The 22,701-nt window shown below is 44.9% G+C and overlaps 1 protein-coding gene across 1 annotated transcript in view; it reads left to right on the forward strand.

The window, feature by feature from the left end:
* Positions 1-22,701, forward strand: part of CAP2 (cyclase associated actin cytoskeleton regulatory protein 2) — a 475,046-nt gene that overhangs the window by 331,274 nt on the left and 121,071 nt on the right. The window lies entirely within an intron of this gene.

The raw sequence follows: 22,701 nt of genomic DNA on the forward strand, positions 1-22,701 counted from the left end.
TAATGTTCCACAGCACTTATGGGCGCAAGGTCCAACTGATGTAGGTTACATGCAAATCACACCCCATCGTGTGACTCTCAAACCAGGTGTAGTGTTACCCCGAATCAGACAGTACAGATTGCCACCCGAGGCTGTAGCAGCCTTATCCAAAATTATTGACGAGCTCATGGCTCAAGGAGTAGTTGTAGAAACTGACTCCAATGTATGCAATTCTCCGATCATTCCAGTCATGAAACGTACTGATCCGAATGCACCCCCAGTATATCGATTAGTGATTGATTTACGAGAGCTTAATAAATGTATTATTCCTCAATACCCAGTTGTCCCAGATATCTCTTCCCTGTTAACTGCTATTGATTCCGAAGCCATGTTCTTCACTGTCATAGACCTCAAGAATGCATTTTTTAGTGTTCCAATTCATCCAGACAGCCAGTTTCTTTTCGGATTTTGTTTAAATGGAAGGAGCTATATGTTTACACGCGCTCCTCAAGGTTTCACAGAAAGCCCTAGTATTTACAGTCAAGCACTCAAGCGACAACTGGACAACATTCACATGCCAACTGACACTGCCCTGCTCCAGTATGTCGATGATTTACTGATCACAGCCCGTTCTGAACGTGACTGCGAACGAGCGTCACTTACAGTTCTGTATTTCCTTGCCGAGATGGGGCACAAAGTGTCCCCTTCGAAGCTTCAATTCTGTGTCCAGCAAGTGGTATACTTAGGACACTTGCTGTCCAAAAGGGGTAGGCAGTTGACACCAGACCGTATCCAGTTAATAGCGAGTCTTCCCCAGCCCAGAACCCAGAAGGAGGTACGTGCCTTTATCGGCCTTACTTCTTATTGTAGACAATGGATTCCCCAGTATGCATTTCTAGCCAAGCCACTGATACAGTTAACGACACAGGAGGCAGCCGTATCGACTGTCCTCCCTTGGACATCTGAACATACACTTAGTTTCAATGAGTTAAAGAAAGCCCTATGTCAAGCTCCAGTTCTAGCCACACCGAACTACAGTAAGCCTTTTACACTTTTCGTTACTGAACGCGAAGGTACAGCATTATCTGTTCTCACACAAGATCAAGCAGGACAATACAAGCCCTGTGCTTATTTTTCGAGCACATTAGATCCAGTCGCCCAGGCGTTGCCTGCGTGCCTCAAGTCAGTTGCAGCCACAGCACTAGCTATCAGACAAAGTGATTCCATAGTTTTAGGACATTCCCTGACAGTACAAGTCCCACATTCAGTAGAAGTTCTTTTAAACCGAACACAAACACAGCACTTGACAATTGCACGTTTAACAGGTTATGAATTGACACTGTTCCAGCCACACATAGAAATTAGACGCTGCAACGTCCTGAATCCTGCTACACTGTTACCATCAGTTAATTCAAATCCAGACACACATGACTGTGTGGAAGTAGTTAATATTACGACAAAGCCAAGACAAGACCTGACAGACATTCCGTTACCAGATCCTGACCTGACACTTTATGTGGATGGTTCATGTATGAGAACTAGTACAGGAGAACTAGTCGCAGCATATGCAGTAACTACTGACACCGAAGTTATTGAGACACACCGTATTGACACCCTGTCTGCTCAAGCAGCAGAGCTGGTTGCTCTGACACAAGCCTGTATACATGCCAAGAACCTCAAAGTTAATGTTTACACAGATTCACGTTACGCATTCGGAGTTGTACACGACTTCGGAGTGCTCTGGCAGGAGAGAGGTTTCATGACTTCTCATGGAACCAAGATTCAGCATGGTCTCCTTATTCAAGCCCTGTTAGATGCCATACATTTACCGACATCCATTGCTATCATGAAATGTAAAGCACATACGAAAGTTACTGACATTATTTCCCAGGGTAATGATCTAGCCGACCGCACAGCCAAGCTTACAGCACAGACTCCAGACATTCCAGTTAACCTGACACATACTCCAGATCCGACTATATGCATGACAGTTAAGGACCCTACACAAGACGTCATAGATATCCAGTTACATGCTACTCCCGATGAAATCAAGAAATGGTCTGAACAAGGAGGGGTCCAGACAGATCAAGGATGGTTAACGAAGGGTAGAGCCACATGGTTTCTCCCCGATTCTATGGTTCAAGTCATTATCAATACCGCACATAGTCCAGCACATTTAGGAGAAAAAGCTATGTTAGACAGTATCCAGAACATTTGGTTCAACAAGCATTTACGAGCTGCAGCCAAGCAGAAAGTCCGTACCTGTATGATATGTTGTCAGTTTAATCCAGGTAAAAGTGTCCCGGTGGAACGAGGTGGTTTCCAGCCCCCTGACCACCCTTTTGAGGTCCTCCAGATGGATTATATTCAGATGGAGCGATGTCGAGGTTTCAAGTATGTCCTTGTAGTTGTATGCGCTTTGTCCAGGTGGACAGAAGCATATCCAGTCCCAGATTACACAGCCGCGACCACTGCCAAGCAGTTGGTTCGTGAATTTTTCCCTAGATATGGACTCCCTAGAGTCGTATATTCTGATAACGGCCAGCCATTCTCATCTGAACTGATGAAGCACGTTTCCCTTTTGTTAGGGTACCAGTGGAAGTTCCATTGTGTACGCCATCCTGAAGCAGCCGGTCTAGTCGAGAGACATAATCAGACCCTGAAAATCCGCATTGCCAAAGTTTGTAAGGAAAAAGGTGTGGACTGGCTAGTAGCTCTGCCAGTCGCTTTGTTTTATATGCGCATGGTTGCACATTCCAGATCAGGTCTGTCCCCGTATGAGGTCGTATTCGGCCGCCCCCCTAACATGTGGGGTACTCCTAGACCCCGAAGTATTACCGATGTTTCATGTAATATGCTGACAGATTACCTAGCTTCCTTGATGTCTGCCCTCAACTCATGTCGTTCACAGGTTGCTGCCGCCTTTCCAGACAACACCGAGGTGGCACCGCATGAAATCGTTCCAGGTTCCCTAGTGATGGTCCGAAATTTCGACAGATCAAGTCCGCTGGAACCACGTTGGAAGGAGCCACGTCAGGTCCTCTTGACCACCCGTACTGCCGTCAAGTTGGAAGGCAGGAAGGGGTGGGTCCATCTTTCTCATGTAAAACTTTTCAATGGATTGAAACCAGTCTCCAAGAACATTTCCCAGGATTCCCAGGATTTTAAAAACTGTCAAGACATTGTTTTAAAGGACTGTCCCGCAAAAGACATTACTACAACCCCTCCCTGGTTAGAGAAAACTCCGCAGCAGGAGTATAAGTTAAAGCTCAGGTCTAGTAAAATAAGTCAGTCAGTTTGATTGTATAAGTCCTCCCCTAGGTGAAACGGTTAGACTGTTTCTGACATGTATAAAATAGACCCCCATAGTGAGAGAGTCAGTAATAACTCAATTCAATGTATCGTTTTTCTGAGTTTCGTATTATTCATCAGCATTTTGATTTCCTGCACCAGCTATGCGTTCTATCTGTATTTTCCAGTTCCTCATGCTAATATGTCTGCTAATGCTACAGTAGAGCACACGTTTAGTGATCTACCTCCTCACGAATATTCTTACCGCCTCGCTATGCGCAACAACTCATTTATCCGTATGTTACATTATTCACACCAGACCAGCAATGCCACTAATTGTTGGGTGTGTGGTCGACTCCCCCCTTTCCAGACCTCGAAGGGAGTTCTGCCACTCTTTCCTTATCCATTCTCACACAATGGTTCGTGTGGAGCATGGTCCACGTTAACGTCATCCTCAACAGATATGTCTTTTCTTAACAGTACATGTTTCCCAGACAAGCAAGGTCTCCCCCACAGAACAGGTTTAGATCTAGAAAATGAAGTGTATAATTTAGGTAATTATTCATCGAATTTCATGGTCCTGAATGTTCAGTCTGATACTACTCCAGACTTACCTGCTATTTCAGTATTACCAGTCAAAGGTGAATTATGTGTCCGTAATTATGGTTCTGTACACGTAGGACATAGTGAATGTACTACTGTTATCAAGTATAGTGACAGTAGGAAATCTATTTTCAAAGCTTCACGTCATTCTTATTTTATTTGTGGTCAAACCGCATATGTCCGTCTGCCCCTCGATTGGGAGGGAACCTGTTACATTGCCTTCCTACTGCCACCTGTTTTCCTAGCCCCATCTGATTATCACAGAAACACACATCTAGTACACATTAGACATAGAAGGGAGTCCCCAATTGTCGATTACACTGAAACTACTCTAGAACAGTATACAGATTTCAATAAAGGTTTCTTCTTTTTCGTAGGACCTGTCCAGAATAGTAAACTGATCCGTAGGTTAACAAGAACCCTTGAAGCTGTAGTAAATGAGACTGCCTCTGCTCTAGGTAACTTAACCGAAGAACAATCTGCTATGAGATTTGTCGTTTTGCAAAATCGTCTCGTCCTTGACGTCATACTGGCCGATAGGGGCGGGGCCTGTAGAGTCATCGGATCTAGTTGCTGCATTTTCATTCCAAATAACGCGCCGTCTGTTTATTCAGCTATAACCAGACTCCATAAAATTGCCCATCTGTTACACCAAGATCCAGGCACCTGGACATGGTCCGGTTGGTTCTGGAATATAATTTCCGCCTGGGGATGGAAAGTCCTGTCTTTTCTAAGTATTGCAGTAGCGATCATATTTAGCTGCTGCCTCTGTATACAATGTGGCCCTGCGATTTGCAGCATGTGTGCTACCTCTTGTATTCCTAGTCCCAAGCCCCGTTCTAAATCCCGTTCCAAGATAATTCGAGACGAACAAATGGTACTGTATGAAATGATAGACGGTATCATGAATATTGATGTTTCCTGATGGAAACGTAGTGACAAGGAGGGAATGTGGAAAAGTAAATTTTGCCATGTTCTGTGTCCCTACGCCTCATCCATCATATGTTATGTGTGCATGACCAATATGCATATGTTATTCCCCATGTCCGATTAATGACGCAATTACAGTTGTGTCCACCTCTAGTATGCCAGTTTTCCAGTCCTCGTGAATACTACGAATATCAGGCCTATGTAAAGTAATGTTGCCACGTTTCTTAGTGTGCACGTTATTCCATTATAAAGTCCCCGTTTCCAGGCCTCAAAAGGGCCCGGACATCAGATTCAGCTCCTGTCTCCTGAAAAGCCTCGCTAAGGAGCGATACAGCCCCCACCTGTATCCTCGACCTTTCACTTACTTCCTGCTTCGCAGAGCCCGGTGCAGCTTGGCTCTGCCTCTGAGTCTGCCAAAAGTATGTTATAGTTCCAGTCATCAGTTCAGTCCTCCTTCTCTACATTCCTAAGCTACTGAACTGCATCAATAGTTTCCGTCATTGTCTAGCCTATTCGGCTCCACGTTAGAGAAATACTGTATTTAATGGTCATTTAATATTCTTCATCACGCATTACATGTAGAATAATGCATGGTCCAGTCTTAGAATCAAGTTAGCCTTTCCCTTCATGACTTCTAGTTTACATCAACATGTTCCCTAAACATCAGATACCAGATTGGGTTTAGGTACATGTCGCTCCGACCCTCCAGACTCTAGTCTCTGCTCCTAGCACAGAGTTCGTAGCCCCCAGCTTCTCCTAGTGATACGTCATTGCCAGTTTACGCGCACCATTAGGTTAGAGGTCCCGGCTCCTTAGGTAGCCCCCTCCAAAGTTTCCGCCCATTAATGACATATTCTGTTACGTTTGCATCACATGTCTATGTATACTCCCAGTTACACCTCTTTTTACTGTTATCTTTCGCGACTGCTACGCGTCACGCCTTCTGCTCCACCCACTGCTACGCCTACTGCAATGTAATGCTATGTGTTTGCGCTATGTATATAAGTTGATGTATTGTTATTAAAAGTTAGCGCGCTCATCCCAGACCAAGCCCCAGCAGCTGCTGGGTCATTCTATGCAGGTTGTCCTGATCCTGTCCTTATGCTGTAATAAACCTGCAGAAACTCCTACTACCTCGAATCTTGACTCTTATTTTATTGAGCTATCTGTTATTCATTCATTCATTCAAAAATAGATCCGGTATTATTTATTTATATACCACAATATATTTTTAAGGGGAAGCCACTCCCTAAGAAAAAATAGGTTATGGAGTGGGGTTCCAAATGCAGCCATGGCAAAAAGGCTCATACCGGCCCTTATCCCTTACTGATCCTTGCTCTATCTCTTTCTTTTCATCCATCCAGTCTCTTTCTTTCTTGCCCCTCTCTGTTCTCCTTCACTAGTCTCAGTCTCTTCATCACTCCCCAACCCTCTCTTTATCTCTCTCGAAACCCCAGTGTGCCTGCTAAAATTACTCTCTGGGAGCTGGGGAAAGTGACAAAGGCAGCAGAAGCAGACCTAGGCCTTCAAAACCAGCCTCCACCGGCGAAATGCTAGGTGTAATTAAAGGCTAATAATCACACAAAAGAATTGGGGACCGGGAGCGACGTTAGAAAGGAAGGAGGTCCAGTACCCGTGCTCCCACAAGATAACAGTTGTTCACTGGGGGAGGGGAGGAGTGTGGGGGGGGGGTAAAAGTTCCTCAGAAAGTTACTAAATTATGGTACATAAGCTTCACAACATGTTGGATCTACATTAGTGATGGAGGGAATTTGTTCCTTTTAAATATAGTGCCCTCACACACCCTTGCGAGTGTCATGCTTCATCATCAGGCGTTGGTCCTCGTGGGGGTGGCACTGCAGTCCCTCACGGGCCCAGTGAGAGGGCTCTTTGGTGGAGATCTTTTAAGGAGACGCTGCAGTTGTGCATGTGGGCCTCTAAAAAAGGTGAGTGAGTGTTAAAATTACCAAATGGTAACCAGAACCTGTGTTTATTCATGGGTCCATATGGTAAATTAAAAGGGTGTGGATCCTGGAGCTCCTCTTTAGAACAAATATAGAGGGCAGATGTGTGTCTAACCGCTGCTCTCAGGATATGCGCTATGGTGAAAAAAGTCCTACATAAAATAAGGTCAACATGTTTCGTGCTCTCAAGTGGTCCCTAAAGGATTCCTTGGCGCTTCGTCAGGACCGGGGTGTGAAGTTATTAACATACAACATGAAACAGGCTCCAGGAAAGAGAGAGCCTGTGGACCTGTGATACCTTATTCTTAAGGAGTATTAATGTCCTTGCGCTGATAGGGACTCTTACTGTAGGTACCTGTCCCCAACCTGGTGAGAAAAAAAATGAAATGGAGAGGAAGATAAACATATGCACATAAAAGTTATGTTAGCGTATAGGGCAAACATAGTTATAATGGTGTCTTATATAGTTTTGAAACACAATCAAAGGTGTTCTATGCTATTCTCATATGCACTCTGTATATCCATATAGTCATATTGCCCAGCTTAAAAATGGGGGTGTAGTCTATAGGCGCTATCAGTGGTAGGGTGCCCTATAAATCCCTCATGCACATTGCCAACTGTCAATGGTTCCACCAGAATGAAAACGGGTGAGGTTTGATGCCAGCCACGGCCCGTGGAGGGAGTTCCGTGGGGCAGATCGGCGGTGCGGGGGAGGGGCAGGGTAAGGGGTGGTAAACACCGGAATATGGATGATTGCAGGTAAGTAAACAATTAAATTAATAAAACAAATTTCGTAGCACGCCCTGCATCGCATTTTGAGATGAATATGGCAGGCCCCCCCGACGCCATGGGGTGGGGGGCCCTTAGTGGCACCTCTGGTGGGAGACAACAACTTCCGGTTCGAAGGTTATGGGGAAAGGGGGCGTTTCACCCATACGGGCCATCAGGCTTAACTTGATACAGGCAGCAAAAGTGGTACTTTATTTGGCGGATGGAGTGCATCTGTCTGAGGCAGGGTTGGAATTGGTCATCCAAACCATCTTGTGGGCCATGGCCTTAGATAAGGAAGGGGTAGCGGCATTTGGGGGGCGGGCGAGAGCACCAGCAAGCTTCTCGCCCTGTGGCCAGGTCCCGGACAAGAGAAATGTCAGGGACTCCGGATTTGCAGGGACGGTCTGATCCTGGAATAAACAGTGCGGGCTGTATATGGGGCTCTGGGCTGGCGGGAGAGGGGGCTGACCTACTGGTGGTCCTGGACTCTCCCGCCCTATTCGAGATGCCGGGACCTGTGGTAAGAAACGTTGAGGGGGCTGGTGCGCAAGAAAGGCGCCAAGCAGTGCTCTGGTGGCCACGTCTAGGGAATAGACGGCGGGTAGTTATCCCAAAGGGGAGCTGTGAAGAACTGGTTGTGGCATGCTGGTGCATCACACAAAAGAATTGGCTGTGGCCTGCTGGCGCAACATGCATCAAGTATGGTTCTGGAGATTCAGACTGTAAATACAATATATATCAACCTTTGGCTGAATTGTGTATTTCACAAGCCTATTGCCTTTATCAATGTGTGTTGATTTGAAATTGTAATAAAATGATCGGTCGAGAATTGACTGTGCATCAACAAAGTAAAGATTGCGTTTATCTGAAGTGAATAAAGACTACGAAGTGAACACCACTTACTTGCCTGGTTTTGCTTTGTGGAGGGCAGGGTAACGAATGGGAGATTGGGGCGCTATGGATGAGGGGAATCGCACGCGGTATGCCCACTATGGCAGGCCCCCCTATGGGGCCCTTAGCGGCACCTCGGGCCATTTCTATTGCCCGGGACCCGCCATTCCTCCAACAAACCCCTAAAGTAAGGGATGGGTAGGTGGGTAACTCGTTTGCGGCTCCGATCCGACAGACACCGCGGTGAAGGGACAAAGAGGGCTTCCCCCTCGTGACCCCGGGCTTTTATCCCTTTTCTTCTAGGAGGGTCGCCAGTACTTTGTAGACCACTTACTTGCCTGGTTTTGCTTTGTGGGGGGCAGGGTAACGAATGGGAGATTGGGGCGCTCTGGATGGGGTGAATCGCATGCGGTATGTCCACTATCTCCAGTTATCAATTTCTGGAAAGACTTCACCTGTACAGTGCTGCAGCTGCAAATGAGGAAACTCCAGTGAAAACAGAAATGCGCCACCACGCACAGAGGCAGACACGCCTCCGTCGCCTTCGGCGTCCGCAGGAGGGGGGAGGAGGGGCGCTTGCCCCCCTTGGAGCACCCCTCCTTGCCCCCCTGCCAGGGCCGGCTCTAGGGTGATGTGACTGGTGCCATCGCACCGGGTGCTGATTTCCTGTGGGCGCCGTGTTTACAACTTAATTATGATTTTAAAAGCACCTGCTGCACGTTCCTTTCCTCCTGCAATTACAAAAATGTCAAGATAACTCCTGTGATTAATGTTCTTCCTGGCCAGAGATCAGAGTTTTGTGTAGTTAAGTTTTTTTGACGTGTGTGAAGGTAGTACAGAGGCTTAATATGCTTGCTGCAAAGAACGTGTACCAAGTAGATTAAAGAGTGCATTTAATGTAAATAGATCAGCAGGTTACTGCTTTTAAAAGAGCCATTTTTTTCTTACTTGCAATTTATAACTTAAAGTCCTAATATATAATAGTGAGGTATTAACTTTCATCATAGAAGTGCATACACTCTGCTAAGTATAGAACATTGATTAATGTTGCAAAAAGGGTTAATTTGGGTAGAAATGGAGTCTTATTATTAAAGAATACTCCCAACTATGCTGTTTCTTTTTCGACTCTGAGTTTGTGCTTCTCCACACCAAGCACTCCTAAACTGTACTGCCTACCAGTATGGATGACATGTGACTCCTACACTTTTAGGGGCATATCATCAACGGCTGTGTGTAGTGTTCAAAACATTAACGCCGCATATCGCCGGATTCTATCGCCTGGTGAGCACACTATCAGCAAGGCGCATCGCCCAGGTGATAGAAATCCAGGCTAACGCGGCGGAAAAAGTCGAAATCACCGGAATTCCAGCGAAAGAAAAACGCGTTAGGGAAAACCTAATCCATAATGGGAGACGTGGACTCAGCATTACAATCCATCTCCCATTATAGATATGGCTTAGTAAGGAAAATAGCAGGCGTTGCAAAGCGGCGAAAAACCCGGTTAGCGCTGATTATAATATCGCTATGTGTGTTAGCGATACACTTGAAAATAGAGAGATCAGGGTTAGTGATGATATCCCATGTTGTTTCACGGGACACGCCTCCCTTGCATCTCATTAGCGATGCAAGGCGTTGCGATGTTGAAACCAGCGCTAATCCCATTGAACACGCGTTAGCGTGCTCTTGTAAATAAAGCAATATTTTTATTGTCGCATTTCGTCCGAAAACGGACGCAAACGTGGCAATAAAAATATCGCTAGGCTTTGATAATACGCCCCTTTGTCCTTTGACTTATGTAACATTTCCTATAACACTGATTTACACAAGTATAATTGATTGTCTGTGTAATGTGTGTGTGATGCAAAGGGCTCTGACATACTTTAATGGTATGAGTAGTGCTATATAACGAATTCAATGCATCTGAGAGAAAGTGGTTATGGAGTCTTGGTCACTGTTAAAGGGTGCTAGTGAGAGAATCCGTGGTGGAGGTGGTCATTGGGTGCGCCAACTAACAGTGCCGCACAGGGTGCCACCAGCGCTAAAGCTGGCCCTGCCCCCTGTGGACGCCCATGCCACTATGCATTACACATGGTGCTCCAGGCACGGTCCCTTTCCAGCTCGCCCTCTCTGTTCTATTCTGAAGCTCCTCTGCGTTTCAGGGCTCAGTAGGACAATACCCGGGCTTCATTTTCCTGCACCGTCCCTTTGGCACTCTCTTCTAAATGAACTCCTGTGCATCTCATCGCACGTCACATCTAGACAACACCTGGAGACTCTGCTCTTTTCTAGATCCTCTGCCCCCACTCCCCCTTCCATCTTATAATTTAGTCAGAAGCGCCAGGAGACCTCGGACTTTTTAGCGCGCTCTGACACATAACAAGATTGAGGCAAAGTCTTTTCAAATAATTATTCGATTATAGTGATGGACTGCCTTGAACAGTTGCTGTTGAGTAAATTACTAAGCAGAAAGAATAGTCATATTTGAATAAAAGAGTAGCGTCTGCCTCTTGCTCTGGTGTTGTTTTTGTCCTCGGGCTGCTCCCCGCCCCGTCTGACCTCTCAGAGAGCCAGTGCTTGTTTGACCCTCTACCTTCCCCCCACCCCTTCCCCGCCTCTTTTCCCGGTTCACACCTTGGTGCTTTCACACTTAACGTCACCTCCAGCTCGCATTTTCAGAGCGGGCCCCAGGCTCCCTATCACTGACATGAGGAGGTGGAAGAGAGAGGGGGACAGAGGAAAACTTGGTGGGGTCAGGGAGACGGATACGGTGGGGGTGAGAGTGAAAGAAGAGGGAGGAGAGAAATAGAGAGAGAAGCAGTGGGGAAAGAGAGACTGAGAAGTAGGGAGGAAGGAAGATGAGAGAGCAAGTGGAGGGGGAGTGGGGGGTCTGGGTGAGGGAGAGCAGCTTCAGAGAAGTGAGACCGGTGTTCTAACTCCGCCAGTGAACACAGTGGGTCCAAAGGAGAAAGAACCAGGCCAGACAGAGTAGGTCCAGGCAGTGTGCACGGAGGCAGGCTCGGTTGGTCCGGAAGAGGGACAGGGCAGGCAGAACAGCTCCAGAGAAGGGTGAGCAGAACCGGACCAGGGCGAGCCGATCCGGACCAGCAGATCCTCCCTGAGCAGGGAGACGGCGCAATACTCAATCAGAATGTAGTGTTCAGCTTTTGTGGTGCCAGGGGGTAACTTGAGAGTTCAGGGTGGGTGTGGGTTTTAAGGTGCCAGGGAGTAATTTTAAGGTTCACGGTGGGTTAGGGATTGTGGTGCCAGGGGGATAATTTTAGGGTTCAGGGTGGGTATGGGTTTTGGGGTGCCAGGGGGGGTAATTTTAGGGTTCAGGGTGGGTACAGGTTTTGGTGTGCAAGTGGGGACATTTTTGGGTTCAGGTCGGCTATGGGTTTTGGGGTGCCAGGGGGACAATTTGAGGGGTCAGGGTGGTATGGGTTATGGGGTGCCAGGGGGGTAATTTTAGGGTTCAGTGGGTATGAGTTTTGGGGTGCCAGGGGGACAATTTTAGGGGTCAGGGTGGGTATGGTTTATGGGTGCCGGGGGGGGGGGGTAATTTTATGGTTCAGGGCAGGTATGAGTTTTGGGGCGCAGGGGTAATTTTAAGGTTCAGGGTGGGTATGGGTTTTGGGGTGTTAGGGGGGAATTTTAGGGTTCAGGGTGGGTATGGGTTTTGGGGTGCCAGGGGCGTAATTTTAGGATTCAGGGAGGGTATGAGTTTTGGTGGGGTGGGGTGGGGTAATTTTAGGGTTCAGGGTGGGTATAGGTTTTGGGGTACTAGGGGGTAATTTTAGGGACCAGGGCAGGTATGGATTTTGGGGTGCCACAAAAGAAAGAGATGGCTGTGGCACAACAACCCTATGGTGTATGAGATCATATGCGGCCTGCTTCCTGTCCCCCATGGCTCCTCCTGCGCCCCAGTGTTTCTTGTGCCCCACCTGGCACACATCATGTTGTAGGATGGTGATGACGTTAACATTCTGCCCCCCCCTGGAAAAATTTCTGCGGACGCCCATGGATGTGGATAATAAAAAACAGTATTCTATTAGCGAAAGCTCAGCGGCGCAGCAGGCCTGGTAGCACCTCCACAGACTCCACTCCCTACAAACAGCCAGGGCCCACACAGTTTGTCAGCGACGGCAAAGTAACGTGTGACTCACCTCGAACACCCACCTACCCTGCGGGCTTGAGACTGTAATGCACTAAAAGAAATGCACTTCAGAAAATTGCTCCTCGAGACAAGCAGCAGTTTCTATGCCATTTAGTATAAAAACTCAATGCACCTGTGGTTTTGCTAAATAGAGGCCATTATGCAAACGATATTGTAGAATTACCGCGAGCTTGTTCTTTAAGCATTCTTTAAAATGCATTCTTTCGAGGCGTGTGAAGCAATTATGTTAAAGGATTCAATCTGTAGAGAAACTCCGATCTGAGCCTTGGGGGGGTTTCTTCCCCGTGCCTCAGCAGGGTTCACACCTCCAAAGTGCGCAGGCGGAACTACAGGCAATGGCAGGACTTAATATGTTTTAAAAAATGTGCAGGTGGAGAAGGGAGTGGCAGTGTGTTAAGAGGGCTGGGTGGATCAGCGGTCATTGTCGCCAAGGAGAATAGGAGGCAGAAAAGTGTGAGGTGAAGTGAGGCTTAGGAAAATGCAAGGCGGGAGTAGAGGGGTAACGTGTGCACATAGAAAACTTGGGGGCAGATTTACAAGCCCCCTGCGCCACCAGTACGTCACTTTTCATGACGTACTGGTGGCGCAGGGGGCTCCTCCATATTTACAAGGACAGGAAAAGCCACCCTGCGTGACTTTTCCTCTCCTTGTAAATATGGCCCCTTGACACGCAGCACTTTGCGTTGAAGGGACGTTCCAGGTGTGTTGCCGCGGGTGTTCCCACGCAGCACCCGTAGAACAAGACACATCTCCAGATTTACGAGAAATCGTAAATCTGGAGATGCGTCTGAATGCTACGCCACCTAGATGTGGCGTAGTGAGGCGCAACAAGGAGAAATGGTTTAATTTCTCCTTGTTTTTTCCTCTTTCAATGCGTGCTGCATTCTACAGCACGCATTGAAAGAGGAAAAAAGCATTTAGTGATTGTTTTTGTGCAGGAAGGTGCCTCTTCCTGCACAAAAACAATCTCCCCATGGCGCGGGCATCGTTGCACCATGGTACAAGGGTGCCTGCGCTGGCGCTTGGCACCTGTTTGTGCGCCAGGGCAGGGGAGAGCACAGGAATGCGACATATTCTTGTAAATATGTCGCATTCCTAAGCTCTGAAAGTGACGCAGCATGGCGCAGCCAAAGGGCTTGCGGTGCCATGTTGCGGCACTTTCTTGTAGATCTGCTCCTTGGAATTTTTCTCTACTTGGTGATGGTTAGAAGCAGGCAGCCAAGCAGCAGCATTAGAGGTCGAACACTCTTTAGACAGCTGTCGCTGGGTTTTGGTGTGCAGTTCGGGTTGTGTGCATGTGTCATGAGTCTGACAGGCTTCCTTGTGAAGCCTCAGACCACATGGCCAGTCATTGACTCTGCATGGCTCTCCGATACATCTGCCACATCATTAACGACCCATAGCCAGCCTGAGTGGTTATGCAGACCTAACTCCTGCACCGTCTCAGCAATATTCAGGCCGAGCCTTGACTCAAGAAGCTATCAAGAGCCATTGGGTCACTATAAAAAAAAAAGCACAAGACACACATGTAGCACAACCAGGAACTACGACTGGACAAGGCCGAGTCTAACCTGCAGGGCGAGAGTACACTATCTGCAGGGTATGGGTAGAAAAAGCATGTCATATGTACACAAACCCCACCCAGCTGACTTCATCGGGCAGTGGGCCAGTGCTGTGGGAAGTGGATGAAATTGTACAGTTGAGTTGCACAGCGGATGGACCCTGGTGGGGCTTCCGACAGCCCTTATTTGGAGCCAGGGTACGGCACCACACTCCTGCATAGAATCACGAGCGGATGAGATACAGTCAACCAGGGTTGGTTGCCCCCTACCTTCCCCACTCACCTCGTCCTGAGGAAGACTCGCAGGCAAAGGTTTAACAGTCCTACACGCCACAAGTCGAGTTGAAATGTCGACAACCATATATTCCTGTACCTGGACCCATCCATCCTATCCCTACTACATGCCAGAGATTAATACAATCTGTGAGTGTACAAATCAATTTAAATAGACCATGTAAAATAGCATTGGGACAGGACACCAAGATTGATACGTTTGATCAATCTCTCACTAAATCTTTCCACTTTTTTCTTGACTCTGGGAATAATTTCCCCACCTACTTATCTTCGAGCACCCCTTCCTTGTACGTTCCCCTCTGGAGCAACCATCAAAAATGTACAGTAATTTAAATCCATTGATGTAAATACATTTGTTCTGTTTCATATGAAGCTCATTTTCCTGCACATCCTTTTGGTTTTGTTTTTACTGGGAAATCCTTACGTTGAAGTATTGTTACTTAAAAAGAGCGCAAATTTTAATTTTGCTCAAAATCAAGAACTGTAGATTTATTCTGCGACTGTGAATGATTAGTTTGAGGACCATTGTTTCTCTATATTGAACGTTACCCAGGTCCACAAGCTTGTATCGGGTCACCCCTTATCTGTAATGGCTACTCTTCTGTTTTGAGCCACCTTACATTATTGCCTTAATGATTCCCTGAGTACTTACATTGTAAGATCCAATCCAACTCACAAAATCACTGTGCCCCCTGCCTGACGTCACATACCGATCCATGAGATATGAATGCCTGAGCTGATCTCTCGGACAAGACAGGCGAGTAGGGCATTTTCTGGTAGAGGATCGGGTCTGTTGCACGCAAGACAGTGGTAAGTGTCCCGGTCCAAAAAATAAGTGCTGGTGGAAACCACAGTCAACCACGAGCACAAATTAGGCACTAGACACAGCCTAGGGCAGGCCCTTGGCTGCGGGAAGTAGGTCAGTTATTTACCCTTACCATCCTCTGCCTAACAGGGCACACAGGAGTCACAGAAAGTTTTGTGCACCTCGGTTTTGCCCATGTATGCAAGTCGTACTTTGATTCATAGAATCAGGATCTGCAGCTAGATCTTATGACCACAGAAAATCTGTCAGTATGTTAAATTTTCCATTGAGTAAGTGTAGGGGCGGCTCCTCCATTAGGGCGGAGGAGCATCGCCTCACTGCTTTCTCGCAGGGCTAAGAGCCCGACAGATCATCTTTAGGACTAAGTGACAAAATCAAAGTCAAAAGGACAGACCCCTGAGGAACCACGGAAATCATCACTATACTAAACCATGTCCCACCTTTAAATAGTACATCCCAAATTGTTTAATCAAAAAGCTAAAGGCACAAAGTTCTTCAGTACTGCAACCAATAATGAAAACCAGGTCACGAAAAACCCGACCAGCAATGATCTTCATTAATGAAAAAGAATTCTGAAAATGGGCTTCAAGCTAGATTGGCAATTGGCAACTGCTGAAAAGAGCTATTATTAATAATACTTAAGCAACTAGAACAATACAATAAATCAGTCACAAAGAGAATGCAATACATAATAAATAACACCTTGAATAGTAATATGACATGTTTAAGTACATTTAATGCTATATTATTCATTGTTGTTTGCATTTGTATAACATAGAATATTCTGTTAGTATGTCTTTGAACTGCTCCCTAGGGGTGCCTCAGCAGGTCGACCCAGGGTTTTGAGTGCAAACTGAAATCAAAGACGTCTTGTGATGATATATTTTGGATATTGTGCTTTGGTCCATACCTTGTTGGGTGACAGTGTGTTGTTGAATGTTAACCTCCATTTATAACGCGCATGGATACTCGGAAGTGTCCCGAGCTGTGGGTAAGACTTAGGTATTGGAAGGGTTTATCATAGTGGTCTTTCCAATTTGCCACACATCTCCTATGGCTGGTCCATAATCTTTGTCTGGTGACTAAAAACAAAACAATGGCTGTTTTTTTGCTGGCTAAATTGCATGTTTGAGCTGCATTGGTTTATGTGACATATGCTGTATGAAGTGTTAGTGAGATTGTGTGTGGTGTAACTTAGTAGCAAAGTGAAATAATTAAATAAACACAATCAAATATTAGTGCTAAAACAATTATAATAATTAGATACCCGTATCAATGGATTAACAGCAATAATAATGCTTTTAACAGTATAGTCCTAGAATTGGATGGGAGACTTAAACATTATCCATCGATCAAGGTGACGATCAAGATGACATTAAAGTGCCTGACTTTGAATTATACTATTAATGTGCACAAACCCACTATGCACACTCCTGGCTACATCCAGTCCCTTTTCAGCCACAACTATCATCACGAAGGGCACCATCTGTCCGGCCCCTCTCAGCACGACACTCTATGAGACCATCACTCACACCTCCAATACAGTATTAGGTACGCCTTGGGCTAGAGACAGGCTTAGTGTAAGAACCAAGCTTGAAAGTTTCTACACCCTAGTATTCTGCTTTCACATAATCCACGGCTCACTCCAAAACGCAACATTAAATCCTGTATATAACTTATAAAACTAAACCTTACCAAAATTTGTGATTTGTTCCCAGATAGCATATTCCTTCTAATAGAAACAATACAGGAGCATCCACTGTTTACCCTTCTAGATGTAGTACTGTATTCAAGGCTCCATGAATTGTGACACATGGCAATTTCTACTCTGCTGAGGACCCAATGCCCCTCGATGCACTAGCACTGGTTTATGATTCTCCTTCACCAAAGCATGCAGTCAGAAGTGCCTGTTAGGGTGCCTGGCGTAAAAGCAAAATGGAGGGCAGACCATGCTATACTGCTTGCTGATAGACAAGCAGTGGAAGCAGCTAATGGTTGTCCTGTTCCCACACAGATGCTGGCACCCCCCCTTTACATTCCTTAAAACCTCAGGCTACTGGAGGATTTTTGCTGCAGCAGATGTAAAGCTCGAATGATGGCATGCTTCATCTAAACTTGGCCAGATAAAATAGTGGCCACATTTTGGCATGACACCAACCAAGTGATTATTGAAATGACTAGTTGCTACTTTTCACTTACATTTTTCACAGCTATGCTGGGCTATGTCAGGGAGATTCAAGCCCACTGTAGAAAATGTATTGTTATAGCATTACCGTTGGCCAAAAGTCGAGACAAAATCCACTGGGATGAAGGTCGACAACCCAGGACTAAAGAATTGCTCCAAAATATAACCTACTGCAATAAGCTGTTGGAAGCCTATTGGGACATGGTGTTTCCTAAGTCCAGTGCAATGGATTTCTGGGACTTCTAAGATATTACCCTCTCCAGCACATACCAACTGGACTTGAATCTTATTGGTCTTGAATATGACACATCCTATGATTTCCACGCTCACTGTAATAAGTCTTCTGTCTAATAAATGGACTGATGCGTGTAACTATCTGGTGTTGAAATGACTTTGAGCACCTGCAAAAATATTATCTGTCAGATTACGAGGAAATTCCATTGTGCTGTTCTGCTGAGATATGTATCGGCCTCAGGCTTTGTTATATTGCTATGGTGGGCTCACTACTTATTCAGCTACTGATAGTTAGTCTTTACGTATACAGCATTGTGCTGGCTATCAAATATGTTTATTTCTATTATCTTGCTAAATAAAACGAATAAATATATTAACAATTATAGTTTTTACAAGATCATATTTAGAAGTACAATAGAAACATGTAACAAGCATTAGCAAAGCCAATAGGTCTGCCGTTGATCTCCAGCTCGTAGGCAATTCTTCTTTTGTTTTTTCATATTTTTTCCAAAACTTTATTGTTAAGGAAGCTACCAAGCCATCATCAATCTAAAAAAAAACATTGGCTAAAGGCAAAAAAATGTTTGGTCTAAAAAAACACACATTGCCATATTACTCCCGAGCACTGAAGGGAACTACTTTATGTGTGGATGTGCTCCTTGTGAAAGGCAGCATGCTGTAACTTGGAGTAAGTCAACCAATTGCTGACATGGGTTGACGCATTGCGTTGATGTATAAAAGAAAAAAGAATGGCATAAGGAAAGAAAGAAAGATAGAAATACAGAAAATAGAAAGAAAGAAAAAAAGGAAGGAAGAAAGAAAGAAAGAAATGTTGTATTACTGATCAAGATAGCTTACTCGAAATCAACCCAGTGAGCTCTCTCAGCAGCATGCAAAGGTATCAGTGGTTCTATTGTAACGAGCTATCTACATGGCTCATGAATGTATACATAATTACACTCTTGATGAGTTATCTCACCATCTCACCGATTTCAAAAAGTATCCAAGATCATATGAGAAATTAACTATATTACCACCGTATGAAGATAACTGTATTTCCATTTTCAGATACTAAAACACCCGTAAGTTTTTCTTTTTTTATGGGTCATAGTATAAATATGGGATTCTAAAACCAAATTATGCCTCACCTATGTTTCAATAAAAGTGGGCTGAGAATTAAACATGATACGCCCTATTTTCTTCCTGAGAAAACTTTATTAAAGATTGTGTAGTATATTGTAGTACATAGATATAATTATACTTCATTGCATGAAAAGTAGAAAGAGGATAACCTAATAAAGAACAGTTTCAAATGGACACTATCTGTTATGATGTGGAATAGCAGCAGTAAAATAAACAAAGGCCACTCCAAAAGGAATTTACAGCATTGGCAGGGGATAGCAACTGAGACTGCTATAATGTACCCTGGGCATACATCAAAAACTTCTTGCTGTAACATCAGGTTTGAAACTTAAAGGCAACAATAAAGTAATTATAAAGGCAAAACAAAAACACGCACGCTGAAGGAAACTACCTTGTGTACAGATGTGTGGTTTGTGAAATAGCAAAAAGCAGTCTCTCAAAGTGAAGTTAACCAGTGGCTTAAGTAGGCTCACCCTTTGCCCTATGCTGCATGCAGTTGTGGGCGGGAGGAAAATGTGAGTGACACAACAACAGGCCAATAGATGAAGAGAGATGGCTGAAAGCCCATTTACATAAGTATATTATACATATAATTTTAATAAAATCTTTGCTAGCTCCAGACCTAAAATAGTAAAACTAATACAATTATAATTTCAAAATGGCAAAATGATACTACTATTCCCTTATATTACTATTATTATCACTATTATTTTTATCATTGTTATTGTTGTTATGATTATTATTCATATTATTGTTAGCATCATTATTATTACTCCTACTATACACATTATCATTAGTATTATGTAGAATTATAGATGGGTAACTGTGAATTCGGGAGATGTTTTTCACTGATGAGTTCCTAGTGACGTCAATTAGACAACAAGAGCATCGAGTTGTCTATGATGTCATTCAGAACCCCAAGGTTATAAACACCCCCTTACTTCACTTTCTACCCATCTATAATGTTGTGTTATGTAGTGCTTCCAAAATCATCTGCTCCTACCTTCAACTACTGCTCAGGGGCATAGGACAATGGAAGACATTTACATTGCATGCCCTCTCCTCCCTGATGCAAATGGGAAGAATAAATATCTTACCTACTATCCTTAATCAAAATCCTCTACCTTCCCTGCCTTCCTTCCCCCTCCTGCAACTGTGCTTTCTGCGCTCAGTTCAAGGCAGGCAAGCAGAGCTGCCACAGGCTCTCAGAGAGGCCTATCGCGTGGCGTTGAAGGCCTTAATCAGATCACAACAGTTGATAACCAGTTTTGTTATCAACTGTTGTGATGAAAACCATTATTATTATGTTATCCTTAGAAATAAGAATAACAATTTTCCGGCTCTGATAATGTGGTTAAACCCAAGACAAACAGCGCAATTTCAAAACAAGTGGCTCTATTATTAATCCATTATACACAGAGATTATACCACTTATAACATATAGCTATAAAATATATCGCTCATTTTTCAGCATTGTAACCCAGGATGTGTCGTATGAACTGCTACAATGTACCACAGATCCTCCATTGTATTCCCCTACTCCCAGTAATAGAGGAACCTTTTTGAAGGAGTTTGGAGCACACAAATACAATTACATGTTCTTTGTTTTGCAAGTATGGTCATTTTAATTGGTTTAAGCATACATTAGAATTCTGTTGAACAGATAAGAGGCAGGAACCCAGCTGATGGCCATTAGCGGACGGATGACCCAGATTGGTTTGCAATCACTTATTACTTACTTGCCCAGAATGTATGACTAGCCTAACCTTTGGAGTCACTTAAACAATTCGGATCGCTGGACTTGCTTTTATTGGAATATCGCAGCATCAAGAAACATCTTAATTCTGATGTTTATTTAAGTTTCAGGCACACGTTTCAAATCTTCTGTTTCCAAGAAGCCTGGCCACTTTTCCAATTTTCTAAAGCCTGGCACTTTAATGCCGAGGCCTAGTGGTGGCTTTGCGATCTGCTTAGCACAGGACCAGAGCAGACATTTCAGTGTGCTGTATGATCACAAGCCTATGATATATGCTTAGTTAAAGAATGTTTAAAGCAGTAGCTAATGGATTTCAGTCTCGACAGAATAGTGTATTGTACAAGCATTCAGGTGACTTCATTACCTGGACAGCTGATTTTGAAGGTAGCATAAAGCTAGTGAATATCCACCATGAACTAGCTCGCACCCTTGAAATTGAGGGCAAGATGTAAGACCATTTCATTTTACGAGTCACAAATTGTGATTTTTGTCAACTCGCAATTTGCGACTCACAAAATTGAATGTACAACAGTGTTTGAGACACTGTTTACGATGGGAAACATCTGGAACAATGATGCCAGAGCACGAGTTCTGGAAGCTCGCAAGCGTAAGCATGCTTGCCCTTACAACGACTTTGCCTTAACCACACACATGCGTGGTTAAGGCAAATGTGTTCTAGTGTTCAGAATGGGCGGGGAAAGAGGAGCATCGGGAAGCGGACACGGACATGTAAGTGGGACTGGGGCTGGGGCTGGGGGGGTGTTTGTGGTAGTTTTAAGGGGTGGTGGGGGTTTGGGGTAGTTTTAAGGGGTGGATGGGTTTGGGGTAGTTTTTAGAGGGGGGTTTGGGATAGTTTTTGGGGGTGGGGGTTCGGAGTAGTTTTCAGGGGTGGAGGGGTATTTGGGGTAGTTTTCAGGGGTGGTGGGAGTTTGGGGTAGTTTTCTGAGGTGGAGGGGGATTCAGGATAGTTTTCAGGGGGGTTCAGTGTATTTTTTTAGGGGGTGTTTTTAGGGTTCAGGGAAGGGAATGGTGGTGGTTTTTAAGAATTAGGGGATGGCGGGTTATTTTTAGAGATCAGGGGGAGGGGGTGGTAACATTCACCACACATACCCCTTTACCATGCATGTCTTTACCATGATAAATCGTGGGAAAGGCATGCGTAGTAAAGCATGCATGGTTAAGACGCGGTCATTGTACAGACTGCGTTGTTTAGGTATGCGGGGTTGAGGAACTCGTTCCGACATACAACCATTTGCGATTTACAAATGGGTCACAAGGGACCTGCCTCATTAATATTGATGAGGCAGGCCGCAATTTGCGACCCATTGGGAATGGCCGACACTCACCGGGATGGTGGCCTGTTAAGGTCAGCAGACCACCATCTATGTGACTGCTTTTTTTAATGGAGCTGTTTTTTTTCTGTTTTTTTTAATGCAGCCCGTTTTCCTTAACTAAAACAGAATGCATTTCAAAAAAAAAATTAAACGTTTCATTTTCAATTTTTAAGACCAGGCGGTGGTCTGTGGTACCACTGCCTGCTCTTAAAAAATATTTGTACCCTCATTCGCAAAAGAGAAGGGGTCCCCTGGGGAATCCTTCCCATTTGCAACTGGTCTACCACAGACATTCCATTGGCCCAAAAATGTAAATGTTTTGCAACCCCATTTTGGTCCCAAAACATTTGTTCCTGGCACTGCGAGTCGCTGTTAGGAAGGGATGCCCTTGGCACACCCCTTCCTAATAGCGAGTCGCAAACCCTATTTTGCGAGTCGATAATAGGTTACAGACTCGCAAAATAGGGGTTGTACATGCTACAGACCGTTTTTAGCGATCACACATTGCAAATCGGGCTGTTTGCGACCGCTAAACCCGGTCAAACATGTGGCCCTGAATATGTTAAACAAGACTCACCATTCAGACATCCAACCAAACAGATTATGTCTGAAAAAATGATGCAGATGATAACAACCTAAAGTATCTGAATGGCCAATTTAGTCATGATATACTAGCATCTGTAAACACGGATTTCTGCCCACTCCATACCTTTCATAGAATGCTTTATTAATTTCTAATTCTTTGTTAGCTGTGTTGATTAGCAG

This window comes from Lissotriton helveticus, chromosome 4_1, assembly GCF_964261635.1.
Source record: "Lissotriton helveticus chromosome 4_1, aLisHel1.1, whole genome shotgun sequence".
NCBI lineage: Eukaryota > Metazoa > Chordata > Amphibia > Caudata > Salamandridae > Lissotriton > Lissotriton helveticus.